At 41.8% G+C, this 22326-nt stretch overlaps 2 long non-coding RNA genes across 4 annotated transcripts in view; one reads left to right on the top strand and one right to left on the bottom strand.

The window, feature by feature from the left end:
* The window catches only part of LOC135906155 (uncharacterized), a 51888-nt gene extending 30601 nt beyond the window's left edge, over window positions 1-21287 (top strand). For all 3 annotated transcript variants that reach the window (XR_011508051.1, XR_011508050.1, XR_010565657.1), the window contains exons 2-4: window positions 2388-2499; window positions 6352-6460; window positions 21198-21287. This is a non-coding gene — a long non-coding RNA (uncharacterized lncRNA). The remainder of the gene's footprint in view (window positions 1-2387; window positions 2500-6351; window positions 6461-21197) is intronic.
* LOC135906156 (uncharacterized) lies at window positions 773-12961 on the bottom strand. The gene is made up of 3 exons (XR_010565658.2): window positions 12708-12961; window positions 8700-8946; window positions 773-2614 (listed from the first exon to the last, which is right to left on the bottom strand). It is a non-coding gene; the product is annotated as an uncharacterized lncRNA (long non-coding RNA).
* Window positions 21288-22326: the final 1039 nt, after the last annotated feature.

Below are 22326 nucleotides of genomic sequence, written 5' to 3'. Positions count from 1 at the left end.
TCCCGGACTTGAGGCTTGGTATAACCGGAGGCGAGATGCCCTCCTCCTTGCAGCAGGCTCGGTATAACCGGAGGCGGGACGCCCTTTGACAAACCAGACTCTGTCCCTGTCACGTGACATCGACGGGAGCAAGATCCCTCCCACGATTGAAGAAAGCCTGTTTAAGGGGCTCCGAAATGTACTTTTCATCACTTCATTCTCTTCTCATCATCTTTCATCAACCTTTGAATAACCCGTGCATGTTTTGCACTAGAAATCGTCTCGTCCTTGCCCGGTCGCCATGGTCTACCGGATGCCTGCAGCCCGCCGACAATGCCACGCTACCCCATAGTAACGTCAGTCGAGCTTCGATAGGCAGGCATCGCTACAACTCGGGAGCAGTACGATACGCTACCCTGGAGTACGCAACAGTGGGCAGATGAGATTAAGAAGTTTGCAGGGACAACATGGCCACAATTAGCACATGATCGGGGTAATTGGAGAAGTATAAAAGAGGCCTTTGCCCTGCAGCGGGCGTAGCCAGGATATTGATGATGATGATAATTACATTTAATTGCATAATTGCATTACAGGTGGTGTTCAATTATACAATGATTTATCTGCATCTGTGTGAAGTAGCTTGTGCTGTAACAGATTTATGGTGGGTCACATAGGCATAGTCTAGCACTCCACAGTAATACATGCACATTTATGCAAGTGAAATTGTCACTGTGATATCAATTCACATTTTCTGTCATGTAGTGTGTAGCTGGAATAGAGGTCAATCAATCAATCAATCAATCAAAGCAACTTTATTTCGCAACTTTACAAGGCAAAAAAGGTGGCCGAAGAAAAAGCTGTTACACTGCAGCTTGACTGGGCTCTTGCCACCCATCAGCAATGGAGACGATACACATTTAGCATTACTAAACCCTAAAAAGCACTGTACCAGACATACAATCATGTCATGTATCATGTGGTGTCATGTGTCACAGCAGAATGTAGGTTTTTGCAAAATTGTTGTCTCCAAAACAAAAAGCAAAGTTAAAGAAATAATTCATTTTGTGCATTTCAATGGTGCAGAATTCACTATACCAGACTGACAGCTCCATTACTGCGTAAGCATGGAAACGTAGAGCACCAACCTAGTAAGCCTTCAGTGGCCACGGTTTGACTCATGCCCTCCCCTTTGAGAGTATGGGGTGATAACTGGATGAGTTCAATAACCATCTTCATAAGAAAATCCACACTCCTCGCACCATTGCCTTATGCTGTTCAGCATGATGAGATCTGCAACTGATAGGTAAGTTTTGCACATTGTCTGCGTGTTTCTTGGCATTCCATAGTTACATGAACATAGCAACACTGGAGAGGCAGGCTAGCTAGTCGCTCATCATCCATTTAGCATGAAAGGAGGGGTTATCATTGTGTTGTCTATACATTTATGTGCGAGGCTGATCATTGAAGTGGCAGCTTATGTGTAACTTGCACACTGGTCATATCTGCCCTGTTCCACCAGTGTGAAACCGACACTTGGCCTGCATTTATTACCACCTACAGTAAGGCACCGGTGGTTTAACTTCAGTATGCACTATGCATGCACCTTAAAGTTGTCTGGCACATTGCTGTTTGTGAACACATCATGCTGAACACTACATTGTTCACAGCACTACTGATCATGGCCTGTATGAGACAGCCATGTTAAGTACCTTTGATTTTGTTAGTCCTATATCCTTTCGCTATCTGTGTCCTCTCAATAGCATTACTCAAACAGTGTACAGCCGGCGCTCGCAGCCACTGATGTTTTGAGCATGCTTACACACGCTCCTGCTGATGCAGGAACAGTACATATTTTGTCATTATATGCCTTATGTATGCCCCTCTGCTCTGTTCAGTGATTCGTTGGCCAATAGCTTGCAGTGGCAGTGTTACATATTTGGCCTGCAGCACTTTTGTAAGGTTGATAATGTGTTGTGGTTCTTCATGGTAATGGCGTATTTGCTGAAGCATGTTGCTATTTCGGTTAGCAAACTCTTGAAATGCCTCGAGTGTGAATGTCTCAATGCTTTCTTTGTGCACATCAGTGTGCTGACGCATGATGCACTCAGAAGCATGTAATGCAGTGTGCACAAATTTTGAAGGTTCAATAAGGCCACCATTGTCTTTCAGAGTTGTCAACAAGCTGTGCACGGGGTCACACACAAGCAGAGCAGTGCACTCTGCACAAGAGAGGTTCTTTGTTATGCTTCTAACTACAAAACCACCAATGTACTGCACTACTTCTCCCAAGTATTCGTTTAAAGCAAAGCAATCACAATCGATTGCATCTTCTGTGAGTGTGGTTGTTGGTTGCCCAGTGCTGCAGTGTGCAGTGTTGCTTGCATTGCCGTCGTCATTGATTTGTGCAGTGAGCAAGCCACTGGCATGTGCCTGACACCTGGGCAGGCAGATATCCTCCAGCTGTGGAGTTGCATTGGCGTTTCTTGAACATGCGATGACTGCATGGACAAGCGTTTTATGGTAAGCATGTTGGAACTGTAATACTGATGGGTTACTGTTCCATCCACCTCGCTGTCTGATGCAACTGAAATACATTTCGAGTGGGTCCTGGTTTAAGTGGCTGGTGCAGATGTACCTGTGAAGAAAAATAGGACAACTTCTCTTAACAGAGACTTGTAAGGTTAGAGCACTATATGTATTACTTCTGAACATGTTTTGGCCAATGTTATGTGTCCATGCCCAACCATGTACCAACTAGCCCAAAAGCATACAAACACTTACATGCACAAAAATACAGACAGTGTGAACAAAGTGGCATAATGCAAATAAATAGAAAGTTGGGCGAGTTGGTACAGTAAAATGATCTTGGATTGTAGCGCGAAGTGACGCGGACAGAAACTAGAAGCAGACAGGATGAGCGCTAACTCTCAACTAAATTGTTATTGAAACGAAGAGCATATATATATAGGTGATTGCAAAAAAAAACGCAGCATAATAACATGACAAGGTATAAAGACATCAGTTAAACATATCAGGAGGTAGGGAAGTCAAAAAAGCAAACAACAAAAAGACACTACTTCAGATTAACACACGTGTTGTGAAGATACTGAAATTCGCATTTTAACAGAGACAAAGATGCAAGTCTCTCCTTGTCTCTGTTAGAATGCGAATTTCAGTATCTTCACAACATGTGTGTTAATCTGAAGTAGTGCCTTTTTGTGGTTTCCTTTTTTGACTTCCATACCTCCTGATATATTTAACTGATGTCTTTATAGACCTTTGCACTGGAAGCCTCGAACCAGAGAGTGGGAAAGGGATATCAGGCCCCCGGTAGCAAGAGTAGCTAGCCTCTCATAGTTGCCACCTCTTGCTGGACTGTCACGCGCACAGTTCCCACATTGACTGCACGGCGTTTTCACGATTTTAAGCTTATCCGCACAGGCTATGCAAACGTCCGGGCAGCACTGCGCTGTATAGGGTTGTTGGAACAACCAGAAAAAGCGCAATGCAGCAAGAAAAGTGCAGTGCAGCACGCACAATGTTCTGCAAGTGGACTGCGGCTACATCATGTTCCTGTTGTATCGGTTTCCTTGCGACGCAGTACTGAAGCATCGCTGGACTAGCACTGTAAATCGTAAGGGATTCTTCCTTATACGGAATCGTCACGTGCCTGCTCGATTCATTTTACCGACGGGAAGCGGACATCTGAGAATCCAGAGCTGATGCTTCAGCTCGGATACGCGAGGTAGGTAAGATGCGCTGTGTGTGTCTCCATCATCAGCCCCTAATGTTTAGATGGGCTATAAATATGCAAATATGAGCCAACAAGGTCAAGTTTTGGCCTTGTTGGCTCTTTTTTTTTTTATTGAAACGAAAATAAAAGAAAAAGACGTAGTCGCCTTACAATGGTGACGGCTACCCCTTTTCTCATAGCAGAAACAACAATATAAAAAATAATGTAAAAATGAAAAAAAATTATGAAAAAAAATCACTTCATAGGGTGAGAAAGCCACAGCACAGTCCTATACGCCTATGAACATCACAGTGTAAAAGTCAAATGCAAGTTGCACCACAATGAGTTCGTAAACAGTCACAAACACATACAAATGGCCATGATGTAGACTTTGATGAGCATATAAACAGATGAAGAATTACAGAGTTAAAATAATTCATGCACAACAACAAAAAATGTGTAACACGTCATATACAAGCACTAATAATTACAAATAATAGAAGAATGTTTTAGCGACATCGTGTGATTATTCAATGTAATGCCTAGTATTTGTTGAGGATGCCTGTGTCTTCATAAAAATGTTCAATTGCGTTTAAATGCTTTTCGCTGTGCTATTTTCGATGGCCATGGGCCCAGCAATTTTACGAGTGAGAAAGGCCGGTGAGGATCGATGGAGTGTAGCTCTTGTTCTAGCTGCTGTCTTTGTATCTCGTATATGGGGCATTCGAGGAGTAGATGGCGAACATCCTCATCGTCGTGGCCGCAGGAGCAAGCCTGGGAAAGGAGCCCGTTTGATGCGATGTCGGCTCAAGGCGGCAAGCTGACAGTGGCTGACGTGGACGCCATTCCACAATCGCACGGACTGATTCGCAGCAATGGGCGCTCAAAACAGGAAAGCATTCGCCGTAATGCGTAAAGCGACACCTCTCAACACTGGTGATACTTGCACTAAAGGTCCAAAACGACGCTGAGGAGACTTAAGACATGGAGAATCATGGGTGAAAGCAGCTGCAGCGCTGAGCTGACGCTTCCCGGCGCCATCCGGCAGTCGGGTGCAGTCGTACGGCCGCTGCCAGCAGGAACGTTTCCGTCTCGACGTGTAGCTGATGCCTCTCGACACTGGTGAGAATAGCACGAAAGTGGCAAGACGACTCTGTGAAGGCCGAAGATACGCAGATGTAGATAGCAACCAACGTTTTTAGATCTGTTTGTTGATAGCAACAGCAGCGCTGAGCCGGCTGAGGCTGAGCAACGACAGTCCAGTATGGCATCGCTACCAAGCAGACGCTAGGCAGCGCCAGTAGTCCAAATATGGTGGCGCCCGTGGAAGCCTCAGTGCAAAATTTATGCTGCAGTTTTTTGCAATCACTTATACATATATATATGTTCTTCGTTTCAATAAAAATTTAGTTGAGGGTTAGCGCTCGTCCTGCCTGCTTCTTAGTCTCTGTCCGTGTCACTTCGTGCTACAATCCAAGATCATGGTAAAGTGGCATAGTAGTGCCAGCAAAGAAGGGCATTAAAATACAAAGCTGGTTTCATAAATGGTCAGAAGGAGTTGTTGTTTTTTCTTCTTTTTTTTTTCAAAGTGAGCAGGAGCTGTAGTTATATTATGCTTGTCAGCTCCACTTAGTGCATAGCAATACAAGATGTGACAGAGGTATTCACAGCTCTATGTTCTGCTCGCAGTGTCTGCTTACGTACTGATGTGAACAGGTGATTCGATTCCCCTGTATGCTTATGAGAGCAGGAAGTCGGGCTAGTTGGTTGAAATGCACACTGAAAAAGTTTATGCAGAGACATGAGGACAAGCCGAGAAAAAACAAGGATGTGCGCTAACTCACAACTGAAGTTTGTTCCAGGCACATGCATGAATAAATGGGAAATTAGTAGTACACTGAAGATTACTTGGGGGAAGTTCCCTTGATAACCTCACTAATCATTGCTGAATATGTGGCAAGAACGATAAGAAAAAGAAGATCCAATGCAAACCGCTCTTCGACAAAACAATTGTATTGAGGCACAGGGATCAACTCAGGTGTGAGCTCATGAAAGCCATCCATATGTGTATCAGCGGAGATAAGTGCATCAGTCAGACTTCCGTCCGCTTCTCTGATAGGGAATTTTGGTTCTTGGCCAACTCATTCGGGGATACGGGGTAACACGTGATGTTCAAGATGATAGAGAGAGAGAGGGAATAAACATTTTTATTAGGTAAATGCAGCTACATATAGAGAGGCGTCCTCATTCCAGAATGCCTTGAGCTTCAAGATGATAGCCTTGTTTTGTTCTGTTTCGGTTTTCCTATTTATTCAAGCATGTGTTTGGAATAATGTTCAGCTGGGAGTTAGCGCTCGTCCTTGTTTTTTCTCGGCTTGTCCTTGTGTCTGCGTGCAAACCTTTTCAGTATCCCCTATATGCATTTATTAATTGTTAATTTATGTGGAAAAACATGCAGCACTGTGAAAGCTTATTAAAGGGGGGATGCAACAGCATGTGAAAAAAATAAAAAAGCATGTGTTACAGAATAGAAAGAAAGAACTGTGTAAAAAAAATGTGTGTATTAAAAAACAGTTACATTGAAGTAATGAAGACTTGGGGCATTGTAAACTCGTGTCATCATTTACACATTGCTTCAGGGAACAGATGACAGCTTTCGGTGCCTCAACGGCTTGTGGCCATCTAGCTGACAATTGCCATGGGTGGTCGTGCACCGCGCAGCTTAAAAGCACTCAGATGGTTCGAGAGGTAGGTTGTTATGTAAATATTCAAAGTGTCTTTCATCGAAAAAGCGGCTCATAGGTGTGTACCGTAAGCACTCTGTCACTGGGTCTCGCCAAGAAAGAATCTTTCTATATGGAGAATAACCTGCGTGTTGATTTGTTTCAATGCAATGAGTTACAGTGGGGGAAGGGGAAATGAAAAGTTGCCTTTTGTGTCGGGAGCTCTGTGCATTCCATGAATGTTATGTTGCATCGTAGTAAAAATTTAGTTGAAGTCTAGCATTGTGTCATTTGTGCTTCTCATTCTTGTTCCACATTTTTTCAGCGCTACTTGAAGGGACCATCACCAGGCCACATAACAAATTTTGGTTATGTGCTGGAAGTTGTTTCGTGACCTCTAAAGACTGCTCTAGCGCAAGAATTTTTCAAATCATTTCATTACAAGCAGAAGCAGAAACAGCAATATTTGAATTGCAGCGAATGCATGATTTCGGGAGGCGAGCATCACTGCCAACATAGACACTCTCTCCACTTGGCCCATTTAGCCTCCACAAGTGAAATTCCTTCCCTGCATTCTTCCATATCAGAGCTGGAGGATCACATGACAGATAGATCATGGGACTTGTCTTCCTTTAGAGCGCAGCTCTTAGGCGCCTGTTCCTGCGGCGAGCTTTGGTGTAACCGAGTGAATGAGCACAGTGAAAGATGAAAGATTGAATGCGGAGCACAGCAGGAGATGAAAGACGCGAGAAGGAAAGTGGAAGAGGAGGGTATGGCGAAAGCATGAGAAGAACAGTGTAGTGCTGCTACAATGGCTACGAGATAGCGCCAGAGTAGTGTGCGTCGTCTAGGTGGTCTGTATGGCAGCTGCTGTGAATCGCACCCACGTGTCACCCATGCGTTGCATCTCATAATCCAGATTAGTGAGGCAGTCGCACCACGCTTCGCTCTGTGGCTGGGAGCTGGGCAACCGCAAGGAGAAGAGTAAATTGGTTTGAAATTTAAGCTCTTTCTGCGGCACATATGGACGTAACATCTAGCAGACACGATCGTTAGCGTGTATTGTATGCAGTGTGCTTGTCAGCTCAAAATGTCCAGGCCTGGTGAGGGGCCCTTTAACAATGTTTCAGGTTTGGAATACGCACCAGCTAGCCCTAATTTTCTCTCTGTTTTTAAAATGTTATTTTGTAGCAATGAGAATAGTTTGACTCATACCCTTCAGTACTACCAAAAGCTTTTCCCTTAGGGAAAGGTTATGGGGGAAAAAGGCTTCAGTGCGACATATTATTTCATAGACATATGGGTAGATTCACAACTCTTAAAAAAGTGGCCTGTAAGAGTTTGCAATTGATATCAATGCCAAATTGCCGAAAACATATGCAGTAAAGCATGGTGATGTTTATTCTTTGTCTGCATTAAGCCAATATTACTCTGCCGAGAGGGCCTTTAGTAGGACTTATACTAGCAAGTTGCTTGTAATTACCTGTCATAAAACATGCAGTATGGTTCTGTACTTGTTCTAGTGTGGCAGCTAAATTCAATATGTAAGGATCTCAAGAATGGCAAGCACTTTCCACGGTTGTACGTTCATGATATAAAAACATTTGAACTTTTGATGATACTGTATAAAAATTGCAGTTAATTAAATTTAACTTGTTGGTATTTTTGTATGTGATGTACTTGGTATTTTTTTACTTATGTGGCAGTCTTGGAAATATTCATACGTGATAAATTACTAAAGAAGTTTGACCAAGGTGTAGGCTGTGTATGTGGAACAGAAATGAACTGACACTTGGCAACATTTAGCCATATATTCCATTTTTCACGGCTGCTGCGGATGCTAAGTCCTTTTGCAAGCAAGGCACATCATATTCAGTCTGTGCATCTCTTTAAGGCATGCGGTCATCTACATACAAGCTTACCTTGCTATGGAGACCATGCAGTGCACTCATTCAGCACATTGTATGAGTCTTGTTTGCTAGCTGTTGATGAATTGCCTTATAATGGGGTGCCACAGTTTTAATAGTGAGTTATATTCATTCCAGTCATGCAAAACAATTGGCTAATTACTTAGGCGATGAAACCTTTATAAATACCATGTGCAGCAGAGTGGGATTGAGCGTATTTAGTGTACTAAGATAGGTAAATGAGGCAATGAAAGCCATTGCATGCATGGACAGCTATAGTTCACATGTCTGGTTAAACTATGATTTTCTCTTCTTGGCCTTAAAGTGCATACTTAGTAATCTGACATTTTTTCTTACCTGCACAGCTCTTTGTTGAAGATTTTTGTTGATAGCTGGGATACACTCTCTAGTGTGAACACCAGATAAATGACTGACATTCTTCGTCTGTCCTCGACCACTGGCTTTCTTGACCCCAGTCGCAAGCCCCATCAGTTCTCTCCCAGCTAGTTCCATGAACTCCTTCTGGTAGTGTAAGGTAGATGGTCGGCGTGGAGACTTGAAACCTTTCGCGATAGGGCTCCTAGAGTCGAGCGTGTCAAATGTCCTGGAAGGAAAGAGGTAGTTAATGCAGTTTAGGAACCAGAGTGTTACGAGCTCCAAGTCTACCTTGCATATTCCATTCATAAGCCAGTTTACATATAGGGTAACTTGCTGCATGCACTGAATTCATGCCTCAAACTGGAAAAATTGGTTTTTTGATTTGTGGCAAGCTTATAGACACAGTTAAAACGTCTGGGTGAATTTTCACTAAATGCTACTGTTAGCGCTTAACTCATTTCTTATTTCGGCCAGAAAAAAGGATCGATTTCGTTGACAGTGTTTCAACACGTTGCTAAGCATTTGCGTTGGACTTCTTTCGCAAGTCACACCATACATGTTATGAAATGACAATTGCTCTTTTAAAGGGCCCCTCACCAGGTCTGGCCATTTTGAGCTGACACGTGCAGAGCATACATTGAGCGATAACAATCGTGTCTGCAAAGTATTACATTGCTATGCGCCGCTGGATCTGGAGAGATCTGGAGATCTGGAGAGATCTGACATTTCAATCCAAACGCCGTTTCTCTCTTCACTCGCGGCCCCCAGGTTCCAAGCCGGATGGTAATGTAATTGTGCTCCCGCGCCTACGCAATCATGTCCACAGTGTGACGTCGCTCATGGTGACACGTGACTTTGAGAATTATTCAAGACAACATCTGTTACCTGTATGATCTGTTGCTTGAATTGACGAATTGAAGTTTAAAGAAATAATAAAACACACAAATGGAATGTCTGCGTGTTCTTTGTTTTACTTCGCACCAAAGCAAGAGAGATGTACTTCCGCTTCGCCTGCTTATTGCCATGGTCATGCGGTCACGTGCGAAGGCACTGAAACTATGCCATTTTCTACCATGTTCCAGCATGTGATCACGCTTTGCGATCCGCTTGTTCTGCCTCAGTATTCGTGAAGCACTGAATTATGCCGCTAGTCATGTTTCCTTGGGCACAGCATGCAAAATTGTGCGCTGCGCGAATGAGATAACAGCTCGCGCACGACACCGTCAGGGGGGAAAGTGTGTAGTGTGGGGAAAAAAAAAAAAAAATGAAGGCAGGGCCTGTGACATATGCGTCATGCGATCCTCAAGGTCCAGTATGGGAGAATGCAGGGAAGGAATTTTGCTTGCGTAGGCTAGACGGGGCGAGTGGAAAGAGCGTCTTGCTTGGCAGTGGAGCCCGCCTGCTGAAATTGTGGGTTTGCGGCAGTGAAATATTTCTATCTTGGCCATTAATGAGCTGATTTGAAAAATTATTGTGGCAGAACACTCCCTAGAGGACACGTAACAACTTCCAGTGTATAACTAAAATTTTCTATGGGGCCTGGTGGGGGGCCCTTTAAGTATTGGTTATATTTTTACCCTTTACGCCACATTAGGAACTCTGGAAAAATAAAATTTCACAGGAGGTACTGTCAAAACTGGTCTCCAGTGCTCGAAGTACCTCACCCATCAAACAATACAAAATTTGTGCTTTGGCTGACTCGACAACAAAATTATTAAATGACAGCAGCAGTGAAGACATGATCACTTCAGTTGGGATAATGTTTTGATCAGATTTCTATGCAGTTATAACGGTGTCTCGAACATCTGTACATGCTCAGTTTTGATGCTTGCATTTGACTAATATCAAGTGTATGTTTACTTTTTTTCTCTTGTGGACTGTTCACAAGAGCAATCCTTATTGTCACATGGATTTTTTTCTTGAAAAGCACGCATTCGCTCTCAGACTAACCTTCGGCAGAAGCTTTACTAACAGCCTAATCTGTCGCTTTTGAAACACTGCCTGTGCAAATGCCTTATTAATTACTGTACAGTAAAGTACAATATTGTAAAAGTACTGTACAGAGTGCATGATGGATCCAGAGCCAGATTCAGGCACATTGGTTGACCAGCTTGCTTGCATGTAAAAGTGGATTGAACAGAATGACAAAGTATGACAAGGCTTGTGCATGCTCCCCAACCTAACAATTATTGCATTGAGTGCGTAAGGGTTGCTTGTGTGATTACTGCAACTAGTAAAAACAGATGCTCCCTGCATCATGGGTGCTTATCCGTTTTCACATTTGCAAAGCCACGATTTCCCCCCATAGCATGGGCATTGCTATAAGTAATGTTCACGACAGCAAATCTGCATAATTTTTTTTCTCAGGGTGTAACTTGCAGAAGTTGGAAACTAGGAGCATATTTTTATATTTTTTTTTACTCCCAGTATGTGTATTATGTATTAAAAATACCTGATTATTTCTTTCATTCATGACTCTTGTGGTGCTTCTTTGAGGTTAGGCATAACAATTCTCAAGAAATCTCTTGGCAATTACTTCTGCTTTATCTCCATTCAAAACATTATTGATCTGTATGCATTATAATGTGTCACAGTATATGTTGACTGATACACCTTCAAATGAAATATTCCAGTATAAAAGCACCTGAATTACCACATTTATAGTGGTAAGAAAAGAGTTCCTTTTTGTTTGCTGTGTTTTGTCATTGCGGATATATGGCTTTTCCAGTTTTTGTTGCGAGCACTTGGCATATACTTTAGTCGGCTATATATATGGAACATGCTGACAACAAATTATGTCTGTACTTGTGGCTCATTATGCTGTTTAAATTGATGCTTATCTCTGGAACATACTTTCCTAGCATCACCACAGTGATTTCACTAACATCACATCTGCGTGGAATAATGTTCTTTTGAATAAAAATGCTAAGAGGCTAATTGGTACTCGAGTACAATTTGCGGTGTATGCAGGATTTCGTAGACAGTAGAAGTTCCCTGCAGTACACAAGGGAAAATGAAGACAAAAAGAAAAAGCTTTATACCCGCACTCCTCAGTCATCATCAGACACTACCGCACGAATGTACCTCTGCTCGGAGCTCTTTCTTAGCTGTCATAAGTGAAAGACAAGACTGCCCCTCTACTGAAATGGTTGCTGCAAATTAGTGCTTCTCAATGATTTCCTGGAGAAAATTTCGCAGTAATGTGCTTCCAGTAATGTGTGAATGCATACTCAGCCACTGGAGTGGGAGAGTTGCTGCGTGGGTCACCCCTCATTGCTGGAAAGGTTTGTGAGAACTGTTAAAATTTAATGGCCTCTTCTTTGATGGCACAGTGCTGCCCTACTTATGGTGGAATCCAATATCTGGAATAGGGGGTAGTAGCAGACTCTTTTTTCACATGCAATCTAATGTTGTCTTTCTTAGCTGCTTCAGAATGTCAAAGCGTCGTGAGCTGTAGAACACTTTCATTTGGATAAGATTTATAGAAGCAGAAAAGCTAAAATCATCAATAAAGCATCACTTACTCCTGAACTAGCAATGTTAGATAAATTCAAGCTCGAGTGCATGCACTGAATGAAACACATGGTGGTTTGCCATCATGACTGTTGTCTTGAGTGATCGATATAGTCATGATTGCGCACTTTGGTCTTCAGTGGTATTTAATTCCTTTATTCCCTCAAGGCCCTAGGCAGTACAGGATGGACTGGGTTGAGGAAGGTAAGCAAACCAAAAACAATGAGTAGAAGCTAACCTTCCTCCATAATATATATTTTGACTGGCGGAAAAAAAAAAAGAGAGAGAGAGAGAGGCAGGGTGTAACAAAGGAGGAGGCTTGTTGCAGGGCTAGTTGGTTCACAGTTTAAAGTAAAATTAAAAGTGCAAAAAGAGACACTTATTATACACTTATTTGTACTGATGAAAACTGCTTTGCTTTATGGTGGCTGTTCCTATATTATGTGGTTATTCTGCCATTATGATTTGATTTACCTGATTTGATTAGTTCATGGCACTGTTTTTGTTTATACAGTCGCTGACTAATTTTTCGGACTCCAAAAACTCGGACATGCTCGATTATTCGGTCTGCTTCGCTGCACCGCCATTCTCCCCATAGACCATAATGTATAACAACTGCCGAAAGTTCGGACACCTTGCAACCTCTCGTCTAATTTTTCGGACACTCCTTGAGCCAACTCGATCGAAAGCACCATGCACCGACGCTGACCGGTGCATGGTTCGACTTGCTGAACGCCATTTTTGTTTTGAACGGAGCGTCCTTGCTGCTCCACAAAGTTGTGCTACTGCAAATCCCCGCTCATCATCATCGTTTCTGCCTGGTTCGTGGTACAGCAGTTCCGGTCTCAGCTTAGTAAGCCATGTCAAGGCAATCCAGCAGCTGATTTGTTTGTTTCTTCGTGCACAACGCTGCGAGTAGGCCACGTTTTCCATTTGTGCGACTGGTATCGGCGTGACCAACGTTACTAGATAGTAGCGATGGGCGTGACGGCGTGGTGATGTTTGCTTTGTGTGCTGTGTCGACGTTGCGGTGATGCAACGTGGCATACGGAAACATAGCGTCAAGTGTCTAATGGCACCGACAGTGCCCGTGCAGACTGCGCTGGGGAATGCCGGCAAGCAGGTGCCGGGAGCCTAGGAATTGTCGCCTTCCGATGTGCACCCTACTGACACCGAAAGTGTTCTGCCGAGAACTGTGCAGTGGTTCCGGCACACACCGTCTCATTTGACAGTTTCACAGGTGCTCATGCAGCTGTACTGACATGTGCAGAACTCGACAGCGAGATCATTTGTCAAGTTTCTGCTGTACCACCGGACGATGACTCCTAGTTGGAAGATGATGCACCATGTGCTACGCTGCCGTTGCATGCGGAGCGTGCACAAGCAGTGACTGTGCTTTCAGCCGCCTATAGTGACCGTATGACCCTCTCCGAGATTCAGGCTTATCTGATTGCGCGCAAAGGGAACAGCGTGCAACGGCGCATTCACGATTTCTTCAAGCTTACTGCCGAGCCCGAATAAATGCGTGGAAATAAAGGATTTCCTTTTTTTTTATCTGCTTTTTCAGACACCTGTTTATTCGGACATTTCCGCAGTCCCCGTGAGGTCCGAATAAACGGTCGGCGACTGTATATGTGGATGTGAAAGACGTCACAGAAATATTTGCAATGTCGAATGAGTGTGGAGGATACCCAAAATAATTTAATTGAAGTACATCTTTTAAAATTTGACTGGTGCATCAATTCTACTCATACTAAATATTCTTAGGGCAAAAGCTGCTTTTCATATGTAATTGACAGCTTCAGTGCACATGACATAATTTACCACAAATAAAACTTGAGTTTAAGGTTAATTCTTGGGATAGTTTCAAAGTGCTCTTCTATTATTTATTATACATCATCTTGAACCATTATATGTCTTATTTTGTGGGGAATACTTTCCACAACCCATTGAAAACTAGCTGTCAAAAAAATAGCAGTCAGGGAATCCAATACATATTGACATAAACACAGCGATAGCTAACTCCAACACAATTAGTATCTAGGGAAACGAGGTACAGTGAAGTTGCCCAGCCACGACAGTGAAGAGTTGTAGCAGTTGTGGGCTAAAAATCATGCGGACAAAGACTGGCTAAAATGTATGTATTGTGACAGAATGAAGGAGCACCTCCGGACCTGAGATATGATAAACACTGACAATCTTTTGTCTCTTATGTGTACACATTGTAAAACCTTTACTCCTCTTTTTCTTTGTTTTTTCGTGTTCGTGAAAGTTTTGTTTTGAAGGTAGTGCAGTTCCACCTGTCTGGGTAGATTATTTAAAGAGATGGACATATTACGTGCATGACAAATGGCAAGGTTCATTGCATAATTGTCAAAGTTAATGTAAATTAATTGACTCTGATTTCATACATTTAGAGTATGCACTGCAATTGTAGAATTAAAGCTAGTTAGTGTTGCAGCCAAGAGCACACATCAGGAAACTAGCTGTAGCTTCAAAGTATTCTTCCCTCAATAAAATGTGCTACAAAAGACATTGACATTTCACTTGTTTCCCAGAAAGCCTCCCTCATGCATTGCAGGGCAGCTCTAACTTTAACTGCTTATGTATTTCATTGCACTTTGAGGGGAGAGATATCTTGAAAACTATTTTACCTTCAGGGTTTCCACTGAATTGGGTGTGCCCTAATTGAGTGTCGTTTGGCTTGAACTTTGCCATTGGCTCATGCTGCCTAAATCAGACAAACATTTTAGGTGAGTTTGTACCATATAGACTCATGTAAGAGGTGCATTTTCTTTCGTCACAATTTTATGAGGTGTGGCCCTTACACGGGACCACATCCTTTGGTCAAAATATTGCCAGCGCAGCCAGCGACTTGTGCACACCTCGTAAGCAGCGTGCGAAAATTCACTAATGCATGCGCGACATCGGGGCACCAAGCACAATTACTTCTCCGTTGGAAACTTTTTTTTACAAATTTTGGGCTGCCGAGTTGAGGATGCGGCCCTTACACAAGTGTGTACGGTATTTTGCTAATCTCGCATTGGGATTTCTTCTACAAATACTGTCTGCCTGTTCAATTTCCACCTGAAATGAAAGGATCTAGTTATTCGTCAAATGGGATACAGTTCAAACACGATTTAGCGAAGTACTGAAGATGCTCGAATTATTTAGTTAAATTTGAAGTTCGTAAAATCAAGCAAGAAGTTTCTCGGTCCTTCGAAATCTAAAATTGTAATGCAGCGACACGCAAAAGCTACCATGAGATTGTATTTGATGCTAATCCAGCCATCTGTCGCATACACCATGAAATAACAAAAGCAACGTGTGGTCCTGAGGGTTAAGGGTTTCAACAATCTGTGGATTTGGATGCCCTTGGTGTAATGCACAGTCTTCACATGTACCTTGGCCATCCCTAGCCTGCCTGCCTTCTGATGCAATGCCTTGCACCTGCACCAGAATAGATTACACATCAGCTCGCTCATCACCTTTCTTACGTTTCATGCTGACCTCTGCACGCTCGCTTGGTGTCATTGCGGGCACCAGCTACAAGGACTACTTTAGGGGCCTCCTCTGCTGCAATGCAGTCAGCTGGTAGCACCTGCACGAGCTGTAAGATGGATGTTTCTCATTACACCTCTGATCAGTATGGAAGCTTCGATTCAAGTAAAAAAATGCAGTTGGAGGTTTAACATTAGCAGCAGTAAAGCATCTTTAAAGTGGAGGTGTGCAAACACTAGAAATTCTACATATGAACTAAATTATCCTCACTATTCGCTTCTACAGTTCACTGTTGGAAGTTGTCGAACACAGTACACTTCCGTTCATTTGACTCGGGTAATTCGATCCTGACCAACGGTCTCAGCCTGCTCCCTTGCATTTCAGTGGGGCCAACTTTATGTTATTTTGATCCTAAAATTGGCCTTTGCCGGACAATTAGAACTTGACCAGTAAGAACGCACATGCCTGACCTCTATAGTGACCCCTATGGTGACCCCAATAGCGACCCCTTCAGTTGCACTTTCTGTATCAGAGGAGCTCAGGGGACTGTGAGTGCGTTGAACACACATCATCTTTCCTTGAAAGTGCCTACTGTAGGCCTGCACTAGGAAAATGTTCAAGCAATAACCATAGCTCACAATGTCGCATTATGGTATTTAACGGATTCCAACATATGCCTTTTTTATTATTTTTTTTTTCCAGAAAATTTGGTCAAGAATTGCGTGCGTGTTGCCATCAGGCACAAAACCAAAACCGCCTTCATGGAAGTTGTATGCTTTACAGCATAACATGGATGTATTGCAGCAAAGCTGATTTTAGAAAACCAGCCGTTAGTGCGCAGCATACATTAGTTCATTGCATATTTTTCTTGCTACAAAGAAAGCGAGTACGCTTTTGGTTTCTACTTTGTTTGAGAGCTTTAATGTAATTTCTACGTTGGTTTTCTGCTTGAGACAGAGAAAGTGGGTGCGCGTTTGTTTTGGGGGCATGTTAGCATAGGGAACATACTGCCAAACGAATCAGCAGTGCGTTTTGTAATTTTTTTTGAGCATCTTCTTTAGTTAAACCCCCAGATAATTCTATGAATGTTGTCGGCCCCACAAGGGTCAAATTTACGGAAGCCTACTGTATTGGTTGCATTCAAAGAACAAGGAACTGAAACAGCTTTTGCAGTTGACTGGGAGAAAGGCTGACGCACGTGAAGACTTGTACATGATTGTACCGAAGGAGAATCACAGATGTGACATAGATGAACTAATTGCTGACCAGTAGATTACCTATAGAAGCAGTGTCCACTCTTTTTACAGGCACATATTGCTTTAGGCTGCCCACAGATTTTGTCTATAGATTTAGGGAAATAAACTTATTATTTGGACATTGTCTGCATGTTTGCATTCCTTTAAAACAATGTTCAGTACTGTGTGGTAGTGCACTTGGCTCCTTCATTGAGAATTACAGTTCTACAAGCATCTGCTGAAGTGCTCTTTGTCTAATTGCTGTCACTTTCACATTGAATCATGTGTAGCCACATTTAATTTGCTCTCATTTACAAACTTTTCATATGTGATAATATCCAGGTCATAATGTATTAAATGTAACAAAATGTTAATTAGCTTTTTGTAGCAAATAGACTCCACAGGACTTCTTATATTTTACTTTATTTGCAAGTGATAAAATAATCGATAGCTGATTCAATAATCAGGGGTTATTGCCTGAAATATTCGTATTCAATTCATCTAGAATATTTGTATATTCTAGCATCTCTATTTGAAAGACATAATGAGATGTGGTTGCTGGCTAACGGCTTCAATTTATTTGTGTATTTGCATGCGCGTGCATACAAACGTGCACGCAAACAAGAAACAAAAAAACATTTTGACAATACAGATGGAACATGAAATAATATTGTTTAAACTTGGAAAAGATTATCTTCTTTAAGCTCAAACAATTACTATCATTCTTTATCAGAGGAGGTAGTGGACTATGTTGTGATGCATCTGGTGATAGACTATGTTGTGATTCTCTCAGTTCTTACTTCCATGCTCAGCTAAATGATTAAGTGTTTGCTATTATGTAATAGTACTTCTGTATTCTGAATAGCGGTTCATATCTGCAATCTAGGCAGGGTGTTCATAAGTGCCCTTTTACTGTAGCCTTGTGCATGTCACACATACGCTTCTTTAACATCTCTGTGAGGCAGCAACTATATTTCCGTATACAATGCCTTCATCAAGAAAATGGATAGAGTAGACATTGCTATCTGCGCAGGCAAGAAACTAATTGTTATAGTTGTCTGAGGAGGACATTGTTACTTCAGGCATGCACAAAACACCACAACGATTGGTAGTATGCAACTTGGCCACACCTTTGTACTTTTTTGTTCTTACCTGTTGATAGCGCACAGCAAATACTAGTGACATGTTTTGCACCCTGCCGATGCTTAGGATATTACCTTTCATGTGCAGCATTGTGAATTGAACACAGAACAGCCATCATGACATATTTAAACATGTATGCATAAAATTTTGAAGCGTAAAAATAGCACTGAAATTAAATTTGTAACTTTCTTAAAAGAGGTAAGGCTTTAATGATATTTTACTCACACAGCGGACACATTTCTGGTGCTCCTTCTATTCACATTGGAAATGACTTCATAAATGCTTCTGGCAATATGTTTTCCTAGGAGTAAAGCTCGATATGCACCTAAAATTTACAACACAAATAGCCTCACTCACGAAATCACAGGTGGGATAGCTTGTAAATTTATTTTAAAGCTCTTCTATTGCATTATGGGTTCATTCACACTCCTTTTAATTACTGAATCTCCTAAAAGGATAGCACTCGCCCTGCGAATTTTGCCCCATTTTAGCCAGACTTGTGTTTAACCAATTATGCATAATAAATTCCATTTTCTGGTGTTCTTGTAATTTAGCAACCATTTGATTTGCTTGGCAATGCTCACTATGTGTCATTTACACTTTTCAGTAATCAATTACACGCGACCGGTTACACTATTGATGAAACAAGCTGTAGGAGGCAATTTATAATACATTTCTGCATCTCTTAGGTGTGATTCTGAGAAACCTCAAAGAACTGCTCAGTTCTTCTTCGCTCAGTCAACTCTACCAGACTACTGTGACATAAATTAAAGTTTTTGGCCGTTGAACGCCCATGCTTTCGTGTGTCTGATAAGCGACTCATATACATCCATACTTGCAATCATAATACAGAAGCAGTATTTTTAGGGCCAAACATTGTGCAGCTTCATTTTAATTTACATTACAAGTTTGGCCGCCTTTCCAAGAAACGTAAATGTTTGTAGGTATCCGTTAAAATTAGTCATTCAAGTCTAAATGGCTAAGGAGTGAAGGGTGCCAGGAAGAGGTCCATCAAATATTGCCTCACTAATTGAAACAGTAATTCTATGGCTCAAGAGCAATGTCCACGTCTAACGTTTATGCCAGGGAATTGCCTATACAAAATTTCAGTTTTTCACGGGCCCTATCGGGAGCGCCTTATCAAACCCCAGCAATTATGGTATTGCACTTCATAGAGGACCTAGATGCAAGCATCAAGGCATTGAGAAACCAAATTCTTGCGTACAATGTATTGGTTCATTAAAACACTGCCCTTCCCTCCAGTGCACACATCAAGCGAGCTTCTAGTGTTGCTGCTAGTGCCTTCACAAGAAATGGCGGGTAGAAAAAAAATTTAAATAGCAGATAGCAATGGTGTCGTGTAGTGTAGCAATAGAAAATACAGTGTTATGAAAGATAATCAGCATGTGAAGGGTTTCAGTAGACATACTGAAACAGCAAGGCGAGCTTGTTCTATTTAGTGTATTTGTGTAGTGTTAATAGAAGTCTGTAGGAAAGTATTGTTAAAGCAAGATATTAGTTTTTAGTAATTAATTTTATAGGACAGTAATTGGTCATTGTAATCAATTACAATTTTGATTGAAAAAATTTTAATTTTTTCTGTGATGTGTACAAGTCTGATTGCAGCATATCTAAAATCAGCTATACAAATTATCATTTTCTACTATCCTGTAGCTAATGCTTCCTTGTTGCTTTGTACTCGCAACATACTACTAGTATTTCATAAGTTTAACAAATAAGACCTCAGTATGTTGTTTTACAAATTCCTAAATTGAAAGCTCCCTGTACAAATCCCAATTAAGCCATATCAGATCCTACATGTTACTTCCACTACAAGAATAACTTTCTGTGGTGTAATTGAAGAAGTTATCATGAAAAATATGGCACTAGTTTTGGTTAAACTTTATTGTAGAATGCCTTCCCTCTGACCTTTGGGTATATCCTGCCAATTTTTTAAATTCTAGTTATGCACTTTATTACAGCATGTGTAAGCTTGTTTTTGTATTCATGTGTGATGTGCTTTTGAAATCATCCTATTTACATGTTTTTGTTTACAGTTGCGTACCTGTAATGTATAGTATGATACTTAGCCTTGGTTCTGCCTCAAGGAAATGTTTCCCTGGTTCAATGTATTAACTAGAGGCCCTTCCTTAACAGTCCTTGTATTTGAATCCTCCAACTATACATAGTTTTTAGCTAAATTTAGTTCTCATATAAGATTATGTTATTTGACTTTAAAAGACAGCAGATGCCTTTTTGACCCAGTAATCATGATACGAAACTTCAAATCACACTGCATGAAAGAATGTTTTAAATCGAACTTTGATATGACTGTTTCAAAGCATCTAAAGTGCAGTGTGGCTTTGTGCCAAAACTGACATCACATGAATCACAGGACCTCTGCCCTTTGAAGTTAGCCCTGTCTTTTCACCCTGCTGGTCGGCATGTATGGGATGAGTATGCATTAAACTGTTCAGTGCCATCAATTCTCTTGCAGCCTAAAGCGTCTCCCTCACTTTTTTCAAAAACATGAATATGGTTTGCGTAAGATGGCTGGGATGAGATAATTTGGAAATACAGTCTCAGTGTATGCTTCTTGAGATGACTGTCACATGCTTCACTAGCTTGAAATCCCACAAGGTTATACATGCTGTTCCTGTGAAGTTACCAGTGGTTTGAAGGCACATGCCCTTTGGGATGTCTTTATAAGTGGTGAAGTCAAACGAACCTATAATTATTGGTTGTTTGCCTGAGGGATTGAAGCTTTGTATTTTGACTGGGTTATTGGATTGGAATAGACCTACAAAAAAAGAAAAGGGGACAAAAACTGTGTCATTACTCTTCAATATTCTTGATCCCATCAGGCAGTTTATTCCCTGATAAGTTCATTTGCATGAACATAGTGGGTTCAAGACAAAAACAGCAATGTCAAATCATTATTCCTGTGTACTGGAAGGGACTGCCATATTTTGCTGCACATTTATATTGTGCAACATATATTCATCATTTTTACTCTTTCATGTTAGTTTTGCTCTTTGCTGCTGCTGCTAACAATCTTTGTGAATTTCTTTCCATGTTCCTTTAGGACCTGAGCGAGACTGATGTTCTGGGATCTGCTACTGTTCACTTCCCTGCTATGCAGTGAAAAATAAATTGAAAGTTGAAATAAACAGACATACTTCTACCCTTGTGTTTTCACTGGCTGGTTGAAACCAAGTCGGCACTGCCCCTTCATGTAGTCGGCGTCATTGTAGACCACCCCAAAAGTTAGATGGCTCGAAGTGGGCAGAGCACGGAGTGTGACGTCTGGTTGGTGCAAATCCTCAGGCCCATGGCTTGAAGCCACTTTTGCAGGATGGGATTGTCAATTGGAAACCTGTGCATTCGACACAATAAGTGCAGAAAGCAGTTAGTCATCATCATGAGCCCATTTTTATATCCACTGCAGGACAAGGGCTTCTCCTAGTGATCATCAATTACTCCAGTCTTGCCCTAGCCGATTCCACCTTGTGCACACAAATTTCCTAATTTCATCACCCCACCTATATTTCTGCTGTCCTCGACTGGGCTTCCCTCCCTTTGGCACCCCATTCTATTACTCTAATGGTCCACTAGTTATATGCCCTATGCATTACATGGCCTCCCCAGCTCCCATGTTTTTCTCGGACTGTGAAATAGAATATCGGCTTTCCCCATTTGCTCTCTCTTCCACAGTGCTCTCGTACCGTTGCAGCTAACATCTTTCGCTCAATCGCTCCTTGTGTCGTCAGTATCCAGATGCAACTTATTCCTTTGCTACAGCTCTTTGGCTTCTTGTATGTTTATATTTGCACTGTGAGCCTTAAAGCTGTAAAGTTTAACTACAGACATGTGCTAGGTGTTTTAATAACCTGCCAGTAACATTTTTCTACTAGTGATGCAGAATACAATAGAAATACTGCAGACTGCTTGCATAATGCCTTTTTTTACTACATAGACTTCTAGTGTCTTCAGAATAAAATTTTATTTAGGGCTTTATTACACATTTCTCATTTTATGTGCTTATTGAATTATGTTTCAAGACATTTGAGAACACAAACTTACTTGTGGTAGGAAAGGTTGGTGCTTCCTGGCTGTAGTCTGCTGTCACAAAACGGATAAGCGCAAAGCCACGACATAAGTTGCTCACGTGCTCTTCAGTAGACGCGGTACCTCAATATAAAATAAAATGAAGC

The sequence above is a fragment of the Dermacentor albipictus genome, chromosome 1 (assembly GCF_038994185.2).
Source record: "Dermacentor albipictus isolate Rhodes 1998 colony chromosome 1, USDA_Dalb.pri_finalv2, whole genome shotgun sequence".
NCBI lineage: Eukaryota > Metazoa > Arthropoda > Arachnida > Ixodida > Ixodidae > Dermacentor > Dermacentor albipictus.
The sequence above is the reverse complement of the archived record's forward strand: the minus strand, read 5'-3'. Positions and strand labels throughout refer to the sequence as shown.